This window comes from Dendrobates tinctorius, unplaced genomic scaffold, assembly GCF_039654945.1.
Source record: "Dendrobates tinctorius isolate UK_male_01 unplaced genomic scaffold, ASM3965494v1 ptg000192l, whole genome shotgun sequence".
In the NCBI taxonomy this organism is placed as follows: Eukaryota; Metazoa; Chordata; class Amphibia; order Anura; family Dendrobatidae; genus Dendrobates; species Dendrobates tinctorius.
The window spans coordinates 5,325,976-5,345,727 of record NW_027361859.1 but is presented as its reverse complement, the minus strand read 5'-3'; the positions used below and the strand labels follow the sequence as shown (position 1 = coordinate 5,345,727).

Here is a 19,752-nt window from a genome sequence, read left to right as displayed (position 1 = left end):
TTATCTACAGTATTCTATAATGCTGTAGATAAGCCCCCCAGTCCGACCTGCAAGAGAAGAAAAATAAGTTTTATTATACTCACCCGGGGGGCAGTCCGATGGGTGTCGCAGGTCCGTGTCCGGCGCCTCCCATCTTCTTGCGACGCTGTCTTCCTGCTTGCTTTGTTTCTCCCCAGCATCGCGCCTCTGCGCAGACGCACTTCTCTGCCCTGTTTACTCTGTTTAGGGCAGAGTAAAGTAATGCAGTGCGCAGGCGCTGGGCCTCTCTTACTTTTCCCAGCACCTGCGCACTGCAGTACGTTGCTCTGCCTTCAACAGGGCAGAGAATTGCGCCTGTGCAGAAGCGCGATGCCAGGGAGCGATGAAATAACAGGAGGGCGGCATCACTAGAAGATGGGAGCTGCCCAGACCCAGACCTGCGACACCCATCAGACCGGACCGCATTGGACTGTCCCCCAGGTGACTATAATAAAACTTATTTTTCTTCTCTTGCAGGTCGGACCGGGGCTTTATCTACAGCATTATTATTTTTATTATTATTTTATTATTTTTATTATTATTATTATTTTATTATTATATTATTATTATTATTTTATTCTAATAAATGTATTTTTCGGATTATAAGATGCACTTTTTTCCCAAAAATTTTTTGGGGAAAATGGGGGCCATCTTATAATGTGGATATACCTTACTGGCCGCGGCGAAGCAGGGTCCCCAGGATCGCTGCTTGAGGAGGCAAGAGTGGAGCATGGCTACAGGCCACAGGCTGGGATGACAGGGTGTTCGGATATGCAGCGCACCGCTGCAGGTGTTTGTTGCTGCAGGTGATAGTGAAGTAGTTCATATGCAGCACTGCTACAGGCGAAGTCTCTTGGGTGAAGCACACACTAGAGAAAGCCGTGCAGAAGTCACAGTTCACAACAGGGCTGTAGTCTCTTTAGGAAGTCCAGAACAGTCACAAATACTGCCACAGCACACCAGCTAGGTTAGCTGAAGTAGGCCAAGCTTAAGTGTCCTAAGCAGGAAGCTAGAAACAGATGCCGATGCGGAGGAACTCACACACAGCTTCCTACCGAGAACTGGAGAGGTTTGCTGGAAGGGCTGAATCGGATCTATTGGAGAGGAGAGTCTCTTGCTGCACAAAACCAGGGATTCAAGCAGAATACACAAGCATGGACTGGAAGGCAAACCAGGGTTATAAAGACAGGGAAGGTGGATCACATGAGCAGAGGCGAGGCAGCAAACGCCATCTTGAAAAAGGGCAATAAAGCACCACAGATGAATAGAGAATCCAGAGTCCTGACACACCACCATTTTATTAAAAAAAAGTTTTTTTTTCTATTTTTCTCCTCAAAATTTGGGGTGGGTCTTATGATCCGGTGCGTCTTATGATCTGGAGCGTCTCAAATTGTACAAAGCGAACATTTCTTGTGTCCTTTTTAGGAGACTGCCTATTCATCTGTGGGTGTGGATTTCAAGCAGTCGTCCACATAGAAGTCCTTCTCTACAAACAATCTAACATCCAACCCGTACTTTGCTTCGCCCTCTCTGGCTGAATGTCTAAGACCATAGATTGCGACAGCAGGGGAAGGGCCGTTCCCGAAGATGTGTACTCTCATCCGATATTCCACAATGACTTTGAAGGGGTCATTATCGCGGTACCAGAAAATCCTCAGATAGTTTCTATGTTCTTGACAAGGAAGCAATGAAGAAAAACCTCAAAAAGAGAATATTCAGGGTTCGAGAAACAAATACGAAGACCAGAGAGCACCAAAACAAAAACCCTTTAAAATTTAACTTTTAATAGAATCATTAAAAAAGCCCATTTAATTGGACATATCTAGATACCAGGGGGTCAAAGGTCAGTCACTAATATAGACAGGGATATATATGTATAACAGGGCAGAAAAATCTATAATGCCCTAGTAAGCCCTAAAATGACCCTTCCTAAGGCTACTTTCACACATCCGGTGTGTGGGGTCCGGCGGCGTACGGCGAAAAGCCGGGCCGCCGGATCCGACCTGCAGCCGTGACACCGGATGTGTGTGCGGCGAGACGATACGGCTCGGACATTATTAAAGGAGCCGCAGGATGAGGTGGACAGAGGCAGCCAATGAGACAGCTGCTGAAAGGGAGGTGAGGGGAGGAGAGGGGAGGGGAGGAGAGGGGAGGGGGTGGAGAGAGAGAGACATGGGGGGTTAACACTTAGTGTCCAGGCAAGAGAATCTCTCTCTCTTGCCGGGCACTTGTGGGGTTAACCCCACAGAGAGATCTCTCTCTCTCACCCAGACACTGTGAGTGTTAACCCCACAAGTGCCCGGCGAGAGAGATCTCTCACAAGTGTCCGGGTGACAGAGAGAGATCTCTCTCTCGCCGGGCACTTGTGGGGTTAACATTCACAGAGTCCGGGCATGCGCTGTGGAAAAAGCCGGTCCTGCGCTGACAAAAAACGTTGCAGGGAACGTTTTTTGCAGATGCCGGACGGCTAATTTATGCCGTGTCCGGCAACAACCGGACACGACGCATAACCATCCGGCACGATGCGGCGCCCATGAAAGCTTATGGGACAAAACCGGATCCGGTGCTGGATCCGGTTATTAAAAATTTCGCCGCATCGTGCTGGATGACAAAAACCGGATGTGTGAAAGAGGCCTAACTGCGGAGGTTGGCACCCTAATTGTAGACGATATGGCACCCTCGCTCAACGTCGGCGTCCCTAATTACGCCCTAGACCACCCTACGTATACAAAAAGGGACACAAAAAGAAAACACACACCTATAGTACCGAAAAACAAAAGTGAAGAAACAATGGCTCTCATATAAAAATGCTATAGTGCTGTAAACCTTCGAGATAAGACTGCATTTAATCTACGAGATAAGGTTTACAGCACTATAGCACTTTTATATGAGACCCATTGTCTCTTCACTTTTGTTTTTCGGTACCATAGGTGTGAGTGTTTTCTTTTTGGGTCCCTTTTTGTATACGTAGGGTGGTCTAGGGTCGAAATTAGGGATCGCCGTCACATGAGTGGTCTTCACAGGAAGGATCAGCTGATGGACAAGGTAGAGGAGCATTGCGTGGCAACGCTTTTATCAGGAAGCTACTCTTACATGGCTGGAAGAGAGACGGACGTCCATTTTCTAGAGTATTAGTGAACTTACTGCTGACTGAGGTCGGTTTGTGTGCTCCACCTGAACAGATGTCTCCTACAATGACCCATCCCAGGGCAAGTCTCTGATCATATGGGACATTCTGTAGGCCGTTAATCTGTCCTCTAACCTTATGGACTCGTAATTGTCTTACTCCTCGGAAGACACATATTGGAGCTTCTTGATCCAGTTCCGGTAACAAATGGGCTATACGCTTCAGATGAGGATGATGACCTGCTACCTCTGGTGTAGGTATCTCTGACCTATTGTCAGGAATCTGGTTGCACTCCAGTATTGATGGCAAGGCTAAGCAGGTTTGACCGTCTATAGACTCTACCTTTAACCCAGTTGCTCTTCTCCCCGCCGTCTCAACAGTACCCGCACATGTTTTCAAGGAGTAAGGAGAACCAGGGCCAGCAAAGTTGAAGGTGTCGAAGAGAAAGGACTTGGCTAGAGACCTGTTGCTCTTATCAGCCAAGATTGCATACACCTTGATCGCCTTATCTCGGTGGCTCGCTGGGTAGACTCTGACAAGGCAGATCTTCGAGCAGGATCGTCCTGTCACAAGTTCCTTACAGATCTCTGTACACTGAGAAGTGATTACTGGAGTGTCTACGTTGGTGACCACTGGCTTTTCGCCACACTCTTTTACTTGCAATGATACCCCTGAGGGTGGTCCAGAGTGTAAGGCTAGGTTGTGTTCCATGCTACCACATAACTCGCATTTCACACTGGTTTCACAGTTCTTAGCCAAGTACGAGGTCATCGCACAGCACCTGAAACATATCTTGTTTTCTTTGAGGAAACTTTTGCGGTCATCTAGAGACCGTTACCTGAAGGCTCTGCATTTTTGCAGAGGATGTGTCGTCGTCAGTTTTTGCTGAGATCCTGAGGACCCTGTCTTCCTCCAGGGAGGTCTTGCTTGCCCTGTAAGGAAAGTCTGTGGGAGTAACATTAGTTTTGTTAACTACCACTGGTGTTTTACAGGGTTTGACACCAGGGGCAGTGCTACATGACATAGTAAATTCAAAATTGGGGTCATTTCTAACTCTTGCTTGTTTAGTAACAAAGTCTATGAACACCTTGAAAGGGGGAAATGAGACCTTATGAGTCTGTTTGTAATGGGACCCATGACCGATCCACTTCTCTTGTAGGTTGTAAGGGAGTTTTTGAACAATTGGGTTGACACCGTTGGCAGTGTCCAGGAATGCCAACCCTGACAGGTCTCCTTCTATCTGAGCAACCCGTACCTCCATTAACAAGTCACTTAGTTCCATGAGCTTTTGATAACCCTTATTCTCTATTCTGGGAAAATCATCAAGTCTTTTATACAAAGCATTTTCAATAGCTTCTACTGACCCAAAACATTCATCAAGACTCTCCTACACCATACAGAGGCCTCTGTGTGGGTAATTTATGTTAATGTTTCGTATTCATCGGACTCATTCCCAAACCACTTTACCAGTAGATCTAACTGTTCACTACTAGAAAGATCTAAGTCTCTAATGGCATTCCGGAAGGAGGCTCGCCATGATCTATAGCTCTCAGCTTGATTGGTGAACTTTACAAGTCCCTTGGTCACCAGGTCCCGGCGAGCAAAGAACCTCGCAAAGTTCATAGTGGCTGGGTCAGCGCCAACATGAGCTGGTGTGCTGTTGTCATGCTGTGTGTGTGGTGTATCCTCATACCTGTAAGGAGCTTCTGGCTTAGGATTGTCTGTATAATACCGTTCTGATGCAAAGGCTGTTCCTTTCAGTCTGGGTGGAGGCTGTACCTTCTGTTCTGTGGAACAGTAGCTGTGGTAGACATCTCTGCGATGGACGTCTCCTCGCTCATCGTAGTGAAGTTCGGGGTTGGATCACTGGTAATCGGCGTAGGCTGGTTGATGTAGTGCATTAGGGCTGTCAACCATGCTGGAATGTTGATGGATGTACTCTGGGATGCGCTACGCTGGATCTTGCTACTCTAGATCTGGTCCGGGAATGATGCTGCATCTGTCACAATCAGAATCCTTCATAGCTTCCAAATACTCTGCCTTAGCTATTGCAGCTGCTGTCTCCTTGTCTGCCGCAAGTTTTTCTAGCTGTGCCTGCAGGCGTGCAGTTTCGGCTTCTCTCTCTGCCTGCAAACGTGCGGCTTCCGTCTCTCTCGCTGCCTGCAAACGTGCGGTTTCTGCATCTTGCTCCGCCTGTCTCAGCTTTAAGTGCATCTCTCTTTCAGCGAAGGAGGATCTTGCTTTGCCTGCCTCGGCTTCGGCACGGGCGACAGCAGCGAGCTCTGCTAATGACGACCTGCTGGAGCTTTCTCGTGACCTCATTTTCAGTGAGGATGTGCTGTTTTGAGACATTGTGCATTTAGCCGATTAATGCTGAGTATATTAGAGGGAAACAGTCTATGTGCGGCGGATTCCGCATGGCGGGAAAGATGAAGCACTTGTCGGGCTACACTCTCGGTACTTGTGACTGTATGGCGGTGTGGGTACAAGCGGCTCCTTAAGTCGTATTCACTATCACAGGTGTCTAGCATCTGTTTTACTGGTCTGCCTTCATACACGTTGACACGGTGTGCACTCTAGCATACAGCATAAACCACTGTTCTGTAGTCTAACTTGTTTATTGCTGAACAGTATAGAACATGCGCAGTAAAACTATAAGGAATACAAACGACATGGGTAAGTATTGGGCAGATGATCACACAGCTAACACAATTACAGGAAGTGTACAGTGATGCAAACATTACATAGGAATACATGTTTCTGATTACATATACTGTGAACTGGCATCTAAACAGTTAATGACATCTGGCTGCTAAAATAGTAAATAACACCTCTGTAAATCACTGCATTGCAAGAAAACACTGATTCTTATCAGATATGCTTTACCCAGATAGCAAGTTACAGGAAAACAAAGGTGAACAGGAGGACAGATAAATATGTGTGTCCTTATGAAATACAAGAATAAAATGGCACCTTCTTTTTCCCAGAATACATTGCTTCCTTCCCACAAAGCATTGCTTCAATAACATAGTGCATTGCTTCTGTTAAAGTCACAGACTGTAAATGTTATCAAAGACACTGCTATAAATTCAGCCACCACTAGATGGTGCTATAACTAACCCAGCACATAATACAAACATATTATCCTATTCAGAGCACATAACACAACAGACTGCCCTTCATCCAGAGGGCAGAACAATGAGTGTATCAGCCACATGCACTCCACATAGCAACCAATCACTAAGCATCTTTCATTTGATTAGAGCTGTTTAAAAGAAGCTGAGCTGTGATTGGTTGCTATGAGCAACAGTTTTCCTTGTAGACAGTTGTGGTAACTGAGGCCTATTATTCTTATCATTTCTATGGTGTTATCGTCCTTCTGTAAAGCCGGAAATAACACAATTTATTACCGTGCCAACACAGACCACCCACTAACACAGACTGCAGCGGGAGCCCAGGGGGAGCCCAGTATCACAAAGGATAGGATTAAATACACGGCTCAGCAGACAGTATCACACAGGATAGGATTAGATACACGACTCAGCAGACAGTATCACACAGGATAGGATTCGATACACTGCTCAGCAGACAGTATCACACAGGATAGGAATAGATACACTGCTCAGCAGTCAGTATCACACAGGATAGGATTAGATACACTGCTCCGCAGACAGTATCACACAGGATAGGAATAGATATACTGCTCAGCAGACAGTATCACACAGGATAGGATTAGATACACTGCGCAGCAGACAGTATCACACAGGATAGGTGATAGGATTAGATACACAGCTCAGCAGACAGTATCACACAGGATAGGATTAGATGCATGACTCAGCAGACAGTATCACACAGGATAGGATTAGATGCACGACTCAGCAGACAGTATCACACAGGATAGGATTAGATACACGGCTCAGCAGACAGTATAACACAGGAGAAGATTAGATACACAGCCCAGGAGACAGCATCCCACAGGATAAGGTTAGATACAGAGCTCAGCAAACAGTATCACACAGTACAGGATTAGATACACAGCTCAGCAGATGGTATCACACAGGATAGGATTAGATACACAGACCAGCAACAGGATGTGCCAAAGGGATCACCAGATAATAGTGAAAAAATATATATAAATTTTATTACAATAACACAACACTGCAAACACTTATTTAAAAACAAGTAAAATTGCAAAAATGCAAGCGAACTTTATCCATGGCCCACAATAGGGTCATGCCCTTGCCACTCCACAGTACAATAGCGCTCTATATACACAAGCACTGTTAACAAGGCCAGTGAAAGTCAGATTAACATGCAGAAATAAATATACAGTTCTGAATTCCAGTTTTTAGAACAAAATGCACACAGAAAGGGGCAACTGCTCCACAGCTGTAAGCATATACCTGGTGTAATTTTCTATAGAAAACACCTTACAATAATAAACCACTCTCGTGGCAACTGTAACAATGCATGATATTATTATTACCAAGGAAGTGTTCTTAGTGCTCAGAAAATGAGTCCAAAATGGGACCCAACTAGACTGAATCCAATGAAGATGAAACTGTAAAAAGCGGAGTTTAACTGAAGCCCTGATAGCAAACAGGGAGCCGCAAGAAGTATGAGTAGCGGTTATAAACAGAAGCCACTTTTTGGGCCTATGGTATAGGCTAATTTTCAATGGGGCACGGACAAAAATCTTCCGTGAAAATGAACCCCTATGGCCTAAATAATAAACCCCTAAGGATAAAGGGGAAGGAAATTCATATGACCTGAGCTCTCAAGTGTAACCTTCATGGAGCAGTGCCTGGAAAAATCCTGGTATGGTAGAAGTTAGGCGAAGTGGAGTAGGCAAGGGCGCAAATTTGCCCGAGGTGTGTCGCCACAAAGCCTGGCTTCTTCAGGGGCGGTAAACGCAGTGTGTAAAGTCAGGTCTTAAATACCTTGAAATTAAATGTTGGCTGAGAAACAGCTGGAGAACGCGGGCATAGATGATCACAGAGGAAATGCTGGCCACACCGCAAGTAGTTACTATGTGCAGTACTGCAAAAGAAGTCGATCCAGTGGTGTATGAATATGGCCAACATAAGACGATCTGCATCTGCGCAATTCGGTACATGCGCAGTAGGCAGTGGCGATGTTCTAAGCAGAAATAACTACATCACATGTGTATCAATTGGTGCATGCGCACCAACTAGCGGAGTGAGCTGAGCGTTCTCGTCTCTAAGTGACATCGCACTCAGCACCTGCGCAGATAATACGATTTTAGCTCTGGAAATCAAGCTTAAACTAGAGCCATTAAAGAGGAATGTGTTTGCTTCTATAAGCTAGCCGTTATAAATGGACTAAGCCCCTTTAATTTTTAATTTATAAAGGCATAATATACAGCGCTGACTCAAAGAATCAGCGCCTAGTGTTCAGCCGCCAGTAAAACAATTATAGAGAAGCATATAGATTTTGCATCATACTGTATGTGGATTATCCACAATGGAACCACGGAGAAAGTAATAAACCATACCAATTCACTATATTAAGATAGCCACTTACCAAGATTAAATACTAGTTATAAATTAAATACAGTGCCAGTATCCATAAGGACTACATTAGGGTGCCAAGGAAAAATGAACTTAGCAAATTGGTAAGTCTTACCCCTCAAATTTGTTCCTTTTGGCATAAAGGGCCTGTCACACTAAGAGATATCGCTAGCAATATCGCTATAACTAGTGACGTTATAGCGATATTGCTAGCGATATCTCTGTGTCTGATACTTACCTACGACCGGCTCCCCCGCTGGTTATCGCTGATCGCGCGAGAACGTTCAGGACTGTTTCTCGTCGTCAGCTTCCTGCGGCGCTTCCTGCTGTGATGACGAGCGACGCGTGGAGCCGGGCGGGAGGACGCAGGATCGCCTGGTGTGACAGGTAAGTAGCGACCCCCGTCCCCAGCGATGTCGCTAGTGAGATCTGCCTGTGTGGCAGCTCACTAGCGACCACTTAGCGATGTACCAGCGATCCTGACCGCGTCATATCGCTGGTCGGGATCGCTGGTACATCGCTAAGTGTGACAGTACCTTAAGGATTCACCATGTAAAATATGTTGACATTAAATTTAGATTTACCACTTGCTCAAGGCATGTGAATTATTCCATGTTTCTCATTTTCCACAATATTGTACACACAATAACCACTCAAAAACAAAGAATGGCAGTAACAGGAAAGATATATATCTTTGTACCGTGTTAGCCAGTAGATAGAAGAATATTTAGAATTGCGAGTCCTCAGTGGTTGATACCTTTTAATGGCTATCTGAAAAGATGGTAACACATTGCACACTTTCGTGACTACTAAGGTCTCTTCATCAGGCATAGACTAATACAACATCTGAAGAAACACATTTATACACAAGACAGCACAGAAATAACGCAAACGATAAGACAAGTGATGTGAAGCGGAATAGTCATTGTGGGAGAGAGATAAACATACAGTAAATATTGGAGCAGTTCATAGATGAGCAGTGTGAAGGTTTTATTGCCCTCTGATTGAGGTCTGGTTCTGTGTTGTGATGACGCCAGAAGGTCTGAGGAGAAAATTCTTTAATTGATGTAAAAAGACATAAATCCATAAGACACATTCATTCCTACACTGAATGTGGGGGAAGTTTTCATAAATTTGTACTCCGCGATTCTTTTCTCTCTCTGAGATTTGAAGTTACCTTTTAATACAAGTAATTTAATGTCCATCATGCTATGACCAGGGATACAAAAATGTTTTGCTACAGGTTGATCCATTTTCTCTTATTGAGTGGCGATGAGCATTCATCCTTGTTCTCAGTTTTTGCCCTGTCTCCCCCACATACAGACCCCCAGTTGGACATTTAGTACAAATAATTAAGTACACCACATTAGATGTAATGCAGATGAAAGTACCTGGGATCTTGTAGTCCTGATGTGAGTTGGGGATCTTTATCTTGTCTGTGGTCATTATAAACTATTCCGCTTCACATGACTATTCCGCTTCAATCACTTGTCTTAGCTATTGCGTTATTTCTGTGCTGTCTTGTGTATAAAGGTGACTCTTCAGATTTTGTATTAGTCTAGCCTGATGAAGAGACCTGAGTAGTCTCGAAAGCTTGCAATTTGTTACCATCTTTTCAGTTAGCCATTAAAAGGTATCAACCACTGAGGACTCTCAATTCTAAATATTCTTTTAGAATGGCAGTAAGCATTCTATTACAGTAAAATATGCATTACACAATTATGTACATTTTACATGTATCAGTACTTAGTAGCAGTGTAGCAATCCGTTCAGATTTTTGCGTAACCTGCGGCAGCTGGACTGCATACCAGTGTTGACTTGTTCGGATCTGGAAACTCACATCTGTGTTTTTCCACTACCTGCAATAAAAATTGTTTCTGTTCCTCTTGGCTTGTAAGTATGCATTGAAAGTAAAGCAACATATCTGAAGATCTCAGCTGTGTATGTAGCTGTGATCTGCAGATATGGAAGAGTGATCGGACTGCTGATACATTTAGCCCCCTAGGGGGACTAGTAAAAAAAAAAAAAAAAAAAAAATGTAAAAAAAATAAAATAAAAAAACCTAAAAGTTCAAATCACCCACATTTCGCCCCATTTAAAATTAAAGGGTTAGAAAAAATATACACACATTTGGTATTGCCGCGTTCAGAAACACCTAATCTATCAAAATATAAAATCAATTAATCTGATCGGTAAACGGCATTACATACCATACATAACGCGGAATATGCATGACGATAAATACTAAACAAACATTTAAAACTGCAATATGATGTGCCATTGAGCAACCAGTAAATGATAACTAATCTTAAAAAAAAATAATTATAAAATATCTATGACCAAAAAGGAACAAAATTAGGAGGTAAGACCTTCAAAAACTTGCTACTTAATTTTTACCTTGGCACCCTAGACTACATATAAACCAGTTATGAAAAGAGCAAATTGAAAAAAATTTCTTTTGAAACAAACGATAAATGTATTGCTTTATAACCAAACAGAAAAGTAATGTGCTATTATACTGAAAACCATGGTTTTCACCGGATAGAACGCAGTTCATCCGTGTTATGTAAATGGATTACTCTTAAACAAATGATCTCTCAAAGTACCTGCTAAAAAAATAATGATCAAAAAAGGTCCAAGGGAATACCACATATAAATACAGAAAAGCAAAACTGTGTTAATATGATAGTAGTTAGTATGTCAACAACGACTGTATTTTTCGGATTATAAGACGCACTTTTGTTCCCCCAAATTTTGGGGGAAAGTGGGGTGTGCGTCTTATAATGCGAATCTGTGTGCTGCTGTGCTATAGATTGGGGGGGCGGCTCTGGCGTGGTGTCAGGGGGCTGGGGTGGGCTGGCTGCAGAGACAGCGGGAGCTCCTGTGCTCCCGCTCATTAGGCTCATGTAATATTCACGCACGCGCTGTCCATCACCTCCGTGCTGAAGCAGCGCCGAGTTGGTAGACAGGGGAGCGGTGCCTATTACATGTGCCTGCACTCTCCCCTCCCCCACCCCTATAATCACCTACCAATCATGGCTCCTGCTCCCAGCTCCCCCCGTGGCTTTCCTGTGTCTGCTGTGTCTGTCCTCCTCCTGCAGGGCGCGTGGCAGCAGCTGCTCATTCAGGCAGTTCATCGCTTCAGGACCTTCCATGATGTGACCAATAGGACCTGCGGTCACGTGACTCCCAGTGTGCCCTGCGAGTCACGTGACCGCAGGTCCTATTGGTCACATCATGGAAGGTCCTGTAGTTACAATGAGCTGCCTGAATGAGCAGCAGCTGCACGCGCCCTGGCAGGAGGAGGATCTCAGCAGACTCAGCACAGACACAGGAAAGCCACGGGGGGAGCTGGAAGCAGAAGCCATCATCAGAAGGTGAGTTAACTGTTTATTATTTTATCATGTGCTTGCCATCAGGGGGGAATATATGAATGAGGGGCCATGTGTGCCAGCAGGGGGGAATATAGGGACGGCAGGACGATGTGTGCCAGCAGGGAGCAATATAGGGTTGGGGGACCATGTGAATGCCAACATGGGGGAATATAGGGACGCAGGGGCCATGTGCGTACCTGCAGGGAGGTATATAGAGAAAGGGGGGCCATGTACATGCCAGCAGGGGGGCATATAGAGAGAAGGGGGCCAATATAGTGACCGGCGGGGGCCATATCCAGGATGGGATGGGGGGCTATGTGCCAGCACAAGGGGGCAATGTGCCAGGATAGGGGTTATATTGATACCAGGATGAGGGACATATACGGTATATGATTTGAAAGACGGACGCAAATTCTACCAAAAAATCGTACAAAGCTGTATTACGAGATTAGTCCTAAAAGGAATCCTGGAAGTGGGGAAAGATGGAAAATTTAAGATATGGGTACAAGTGAAAAGTGGTCCAGATTAAAAATAAAGTGTGTCTGATATTCCAAGTTAGACTCAAGTTTTCCATTATGAATGTCCAAGCTTCTCATGGAAAAAGTGTAATGGTGTCCAGATGGTTACTTGGAGGTTCTCAATTGGAATCTGGAGGAAAAAATAGAAAAAAAAATTAAAAGAAAAAAAATAAATAAAAAAAATCGAACAATTAGTAAAATAGGAGGATATTATAAGTAGTACTCCACTCCTTAGGCAGTATAACAGGTAACAGCTGTTTGTAAAACCCCGTGAATAGCAGCTCCTCATTCAACCCATGGGGGGCAAGACTGTTTAAATTATGAATCCACTTGGATTCGCATCTCAGGAGTTTCCTAACTACATCACCTCCTCTAATGTTCATTGGAATTTCCTCCAGGCCCATGATTTTCAATTCTGTGGTACGTCCATTATGGATATCTAAAAAATGTGTAGCCACTGATGAAATGCTTTTACCCGTTTCGCGATCTCTAAGAACAGTTGAGATATTGGATAGATGCTGCTGTGTTCTTCTGCGCAGCTCTTGAGTGGTTTGACCCACGTCGATCTTTGGCAATCGCAGATTAGAGTGTATAGTAGGCATCGGGTCCTGCAGTTGAAAAAGTCTTCTTAGGCTTTATCTGGAAAGGAGAAACAGTGAACATAAAATCCTCCTGTGCAATAGTGTACTGGCAGACATTGCAATTGCCACATGGGTAAGTGCCCGTGGTCCTAATTCCCCTATTCAGCCTGGTCCTTGGGCGTACATAATGGCTATGGCACAACGGATCTTTGAGATTTCTAGCCCGTCTCGCTATTAATTTGGGCTTAACAGAAATATGTGGTGCCAATTTGGATTCAGACAGGAGGATCCCCCAACTGCGGTCCAAAATCTTGTGCACTTCTGGCCACTGGTTGTTATATGTGATGATGATACCTAAAAGTCTAGAAGACTCACATGTTTGCCTCTGAAGTAATTCTGAGCATGTGCTGGTGTTGGCTCACTGGTAAGCAGGAGAAATGATGGCCTTTGGGTAACTACGATGTTTGAAGCATTGTTAATTTACTTGCTTCTGTATGGAAATCTGATGGCTTACTACAGTTGCACTTCAGCCAGAGGAATTGGCCTGTGGGGATGCCATTCTTCAAATGATTAGGATGACAACTAGAATAGTGTAACAAACTATTTGTGGCAGTTGGTTTACGGTATAAAGTTGTCGAAATATACGAACCCTCAAGGATGAGTTTGAGGTCCAAAAATTCAGCCATGGTTTGTGAAATATTGGAGGTAAGTCCGATGTTAAGAGAGTTAATGTTCAGCTCTGCAATGAACTGCTTATATTCCTCTTCCGTACCTGTCCAAAACATGACAATGTCATCGATATACCATAGCCACTTGTGGCAATGTATCTCATACTCTTGATGTTGATATACCACCAGATCCTCCCACCATCCCAAAAAATTTTTGCATAGGATGGCGCACACCGCTCCCCCATCGCGGTGCCAGTGCTCTGTGTTATGAATGGGTCACCGAGGAGAAACAAACAAAACAAGCTAAGTCACAGAAAACCAGAGAGGTTGGTATCTATGCAGATTGCAGATCCCTGATCTTACCACACAACTAGCAGTAGCCATGGAGCGTGCCTACGATGAACCTAGATGCCTCGTCACGGCCAGAGGTCTTAATAAGCCTAAAGCAAGAAAAGGGAAAACTAATTGCCCCAGAGCAGACCCCAAAGGAATAGATAGCCCCCACACATGTATTGACGGTGAAACAAGATGAAGGCACAAACACAGCCAGGCAAATAGGCTGAGCAAATGATGGGGCCCAAACTAACTAGACAGGAAAGAAAAGACACTGTCTGCAACCTGCAAAAAACCCTACAAAAATAAAGTCCAACACTTCTGATAGCAAAACTAACCCTGAAGTCACTAGACTTCTCCCACTATATCAGGACTCTGAAATATTCTGAGACAGAGCAAAAAAGAGACCGAACTAGCAAGGGACAAAAAGCCAATTGGCAAAATACTGATAAATAAGAGTGGAAATTCAGCACAGCCCCCAGCCGGGGCTGGTTGATCTCACAAAAAACTGAATAGACCAACAAAATCAAGTGTGAACATTAGCAGAAAAACTTAGCTTTAGATAACTGGAACAGAACTGAAAACCAAGAGCTGACAAGCCAGAAGGAATCACCAGCAACTGAATAGGGCGTCGGCTGTCTTAAATCCAATCTGAGAGTCGTGAGGTCCAATCGTCATCCTCATTCTCAGGTGGCAGACCTCCACCGATCAATTCAGCCTCACTACCTTCTGTTACCACCAGAGGGAGTCTGGAAGGGGAACTCACAACTGGTGAACCAGAGAATGAACTCACAACAGTACCCCCCCTTGAGGAGGGGTCACCGAACCCTCATCCACGCCACCAGGCCGATCAGGATGGGCCCGGTGAAAAGCACGAAAAAAATCTATTGGCATGAATATCGGAGGCAGAGACCCAAGAATTATCCTCCTGACCATAACCCTTCCATTTGACCAAATACTGGAGTCTCCGTCTAACCAAACGAGAATCCAATATTTTCTCTACCTCATATTCCACATTGCCTTCGACCAACACAGGGTCAGGAGGTGCTGCCATAGGAACCACTGGCTCAAGAAACCTCTTCAACAGAGATTTGTGAAATACGTTATGGATCTTGAATGTAACTGGAAGAGCTAATCAAAACGAAACAGGATTAAGAATTTCCGAAATCTTATAAGGACCAAAAAATCTTGGCTTAAATTTAGGAGATGCAACCTTCATAGGAATATTCTTAAATGACAACCAAACCATATCACCCACTTTAAACCGGGGACCAATGGTCCTATGCCGGTTGGAAAATCGCTGGGCCTTTTCCTGAGAGAGTGACAGCTTATCCACCACTTGGTCCCATAGCTGCTGCATTCTCTTAACCACAGTGTCCACACCTGGGCAGGACGAAGATTCCACTTGCCCTGAAGAGAATCGAGGATGAGACCCAAAATTACAGAAAAAGGGTGACATCAAAGTGGCAGAACTAGCTCTATTGTTTAGTGCGAATTCGGCCAAGGGCAAAAATGAGACCCAATCATCCTGATCAGCAGATATAAAACATCTCAAATAAGACTCCAAGGTCTGGTTTGTTCTCTCAGTCTGTCCATTAGTCTGGGGATGAAACGTGGAGAAGGATAACTGAATTCCCAGATTGGAACAAAAGGCTTTTCAGAATCTGGAAATAAACTGGACTCCTCTGTCGGACACAATGTTCTCAGGAATCCCATGTAACCAAACCACCTGTTATAAAAACAAGGGCACCAACCAGTGGCGTAGCAACTGTTTGTGGCGCCCGGGGCGGTCGAAAAATTTGCCGCCCCTTTGGTCGTTGATAATTCGGAAGCATCCGAAGAGCCCACACTACACTCAAAGATCTAATTTTTAGTCTGCTACTAACTCTGCTATTATTTCTAAATTTCTAGACTTTCAACTTCTTGCAGTTCTCTATATGTATGTATTAGCTTGATGATGCTGGATGAAGACCTAATGGCTTTTTTTAATACTAATTTTTAATAATGTGACAGAAAAAAAAACAGAAAGTACAAATTATTTTGGCGGACAGGGGGCGGACACTGACAGCTTGGGGTCCCTGTGCAAGAAATGTGTCCGGGCCCCCCTCCTTTTATGGCGTCAAAGCTACATGTGTGTATATATACATATATATATATATAGATTATTGATGTTATATAGCCACACACACACACATACAGGTATATATTACATAGTCTCCTTTATTATGTATATCCCAATCCCCCACACCCCTCATTGTCCTCCTCCCCTCGCATCCCATTATTGTCCTCTCCCCCACCTCCATCATTTTCTTCTCCACCACTATCTTTGCTTTCTCCCCCACCACTCCCATCATTGCCCATTCCACCACCTCCATCATTTCCTCCTCCTCCACCACCCCCATTTATTGCCCTTTCCACCACCACCATCATTGCATTCTCACCCACAACCCCATCATTGCCCTCTCGACCATCACCCCATCATTGTCTTCTCCCCATCACTGCCTTCTCCATCACCCCATCACTGCCTTCTCCCCATCACTCCCATCATTGCCTGCTCCATCACCCCATCACTCCCATCATTGTCTGCTCCATCACCCCATCATTGCCTGCTCCATCACCCCCATCATTGCCTGCTCCATCACGCCATCACTCCCATCATTGCCTTCTCCATCACCCCATCACTGCCTTCTCCATCACCCCATCACTGCCTTCTCCATCACCCCATCACTGCCTGCTCCATCACCCCCATCATTGCCTGCTCCATCACCCCATCACTCCCATCATTGCCTTCTCCATCACCCCATCACTGCCTTCTCCATCACCCCATCACTGCCTTCTCCATCACCCCATCACTGCCTTCTCCATCACCCCATCACTGCCTGCTCCATCACCCCCATCATTGCCTGCTCCATCACCCCCATCACTCCCATCTTTGTCTGCTCCATCACCCCATCACTGCCTGCTCCATCACTCCCATAATTGTCTGCTCCATCACCCCATCATTGCCTGCTCCATCACCCCCATCACTCACCTCATTGCCTGCTCCATCACCCCATCACTGCCTGCTCCATCACCCCATCATTGTCTGCTCCATCACCCCATCACTGCCTGCTCCATCACCCCATCATTGTCTGCTCCATCACCCCATCACTGCCTGCTCCATCACCCCATCATTGTCTGCTCCATCACCCCATCACTGCCTGCTCCATCACCCCATCACTGCCTGCTCCATCACCCCCATCACTGCCTGCTCCATCACCCCCATCACTGCCTGCTCCATCACCCCCATCACTGCCTGCTCCATCACCCCATCACTGCCTTCTCCATCACCCCCATCATTGTCTGCTCCTTCACCCCATCACTGCCTTCTAGACCATCACTCCCATCACTGCCTGCTCCATCATACACACAGACATACACACACAGAGACAAACATACATACATACACACATACATACACACAAGACACCACCTCTCTCCTCACCTGTCCGCAGCATCGCCAGCGCTTCCTCCCTCACACAGCAGCGGCCGCTGAATGATGACGTCATTCAGCGGCGCTCCTCTGTGTGAAACAGGAAGCGCAGCCTCCGGGCAGGAAGCAGGACGGACCCTTGCCGCTCCGTTCCTGCTATTCACTCTTGCAGGCAGCGGAGCTGCCGTGATCGCATCGCTCCCTGCCCGCCGCTGCACTGCACTGCAGGGTGGAATTGCTGCTGCCGCGCCGTCCCCACACACATGCCGCCTGGGGCGAACCGCCCCCCCCCCGCCCCCCCACGCTACGCCAGTGGCACCAACTCAGCGGAAGATGGCAACTTTGGGAGTGGTACAAGATGGACCATCTTCGAAAATCTATCACAAATCACCCAGATAACAGTCATTCTCTGAGAGACAGGAAGATCAGAAATAAAATCCATTGAGATATGGGTCCATGGCCTCTTGGGCACCGGCAAGGGCATCAGCAACCCACTAGAACGAGAACAGGGTTTAGACCGAGAACAAGTCCCACAGGACTGTATAAAATTCCTGACGTCACGAGATAAGGCAGGCCACCAAAAGGACCGACTCACCAAATCTCTGGTACCAAAAATACCTGGATGACCAGCCAATGCGGAGCAATGGATTTCAGACATCACTCTCTTTCTCCACTGGTCAGGAACATACAATTTTCCCATAGGGCAACGCTCAGGTTTATCCTCCTCAAATTCCTCCAGGGCGCATCTCAAATCGGGCGAAATGGCAGAGAGAACTACCCCCTCACCTAGGATGGTAGTAGGCTCGGTCACACTAAGAGAGTCGGCAAAGAAACTCCTAGAAAGGGCATCTGCCTTAGCATTCTTAGTGCCCAGAAGAAAAGAGACCACAAAATTAAAACGCGTGAAAAACAAGGCCCATCTATCCTGTCTACGATTCAAGCGTTTGGCCGACTCCAGATAAATCAAATTCTTGTGATCGGTGAGGACCACAACTTGATGTCTAGCTCCCTCCAACCAATGTCTCCACTCCTCAAATGCCCACTTTATGGCCAACAATTCCCGATTCCCCACGTCATACTTCCGTTCAGATGGGGAGAACTTTCGAGAAAAGAAGGCACAGGGATTCATCTTAGAAGTCACAGGGTCTTTTTGGGACAAAACAGCTCCTGCACCAATCTCAGAAGCATCTACCTCCACCTGAAATGGAAGTGAGACATCAGGTTGCCGTAAAACTGGAGCTGAAGTAAATCTCTGCTTAAGCTCCTGAAATGCTAAGATAGCCTCAGGAGACCAATTCAGCACATCAGCGCCCTTCTTGGTCAGATCAGTCAGTGGTTTGACAATACCAGAAAAATTACCTATAAATTTACGATAGAAATTAGCAAAACCCAAAAACTTCTGGAGGGCCTTCAAAGAAGTAGGCTGAACCCAATCATAAATGGCCTGTACCTTGGCCGGGTCCATTTCAATAGTCGATGGAGATAAGATAAATCCCAAAAATGAAATCCTCTGTACACCAAAGAGGCATTTCGATCCCTTAACAAACAGGGAATTCTCCCTCAATATCCGGAACACAGTCCGGACGTGTTCCACATGAGAATCCCAATCACAAGAAAAGATCAAAATATCATCCAGATAGATGATCAAAAACTTATCCACAAAGTCACGGAAAATATCATTCATAAAGGACTGGAAGACACAAGAGGCATTAGTGAGCCCAAAAGGCATCACCAGGTACTCAAAATGCCCCTCCGGAGTATTAAACGCCGTCTTCCATTCATCCCCGTGCTTGATGCGAATAAGATTATATGCCCCCCTGAGGTCAAGCTTAGTAAACCAGCAGGCACTCTTAACTCTGGAGAATAAATCAGACATCAGAGGTAACGGGTACTGATATTTAACCGTCATCTTGTTAAGGGAACGATAATCAATACACGGTCTTAATGAACCATCTTTCTTGGCCACAAAAAAAAACCCAGCACCTAAAGGTGACGAGGATGGTCTAATATGACCCTTCTCCAATGACTCCTTAATATAGGATCGCATAGCATCATGTTCGGGTACTGATAAGTTGAAAAGCCGACCCTTGGGAAATTTACACCCAGGCATCAACTCAATTGCACAGTCAT

General features: G+C 45.4%; 1 protein-coding gene across 2 annotated transcripts in view; it reads right to left on the bottom strand.

Annotated features, from left to right (window-relative positions):
• Nucleotides 1-19,752, bottom strand: part of LOC141055789 (uncharacterized) — a 123,227-nt gene that overhangs the window by 87,002 nt on the left and 16,473 nt on the right. The window contains exons 8-10 of one of the 2 annotated variants that reach the window (XR_012221534.1): nt 13,799-13,921; nt 13,044-13,207; nt 11,969-12,698 (exon numbers count right to left, since the gene is read on the bottom strand). The exons of the other annotated variant lie outside the window; for it this stretch is intronic. The gene's annotated coding sequence lies outside the window, so the exon portion shown is untranslated. Of the gene's footprint in view, nt 1-11,968; nt 12,699-13,043; nt 13,208-13,798; nt 13,922-19,752 lie in introns of those variants that run through there. 2 annotated transcript variants of the gene reach the window in all.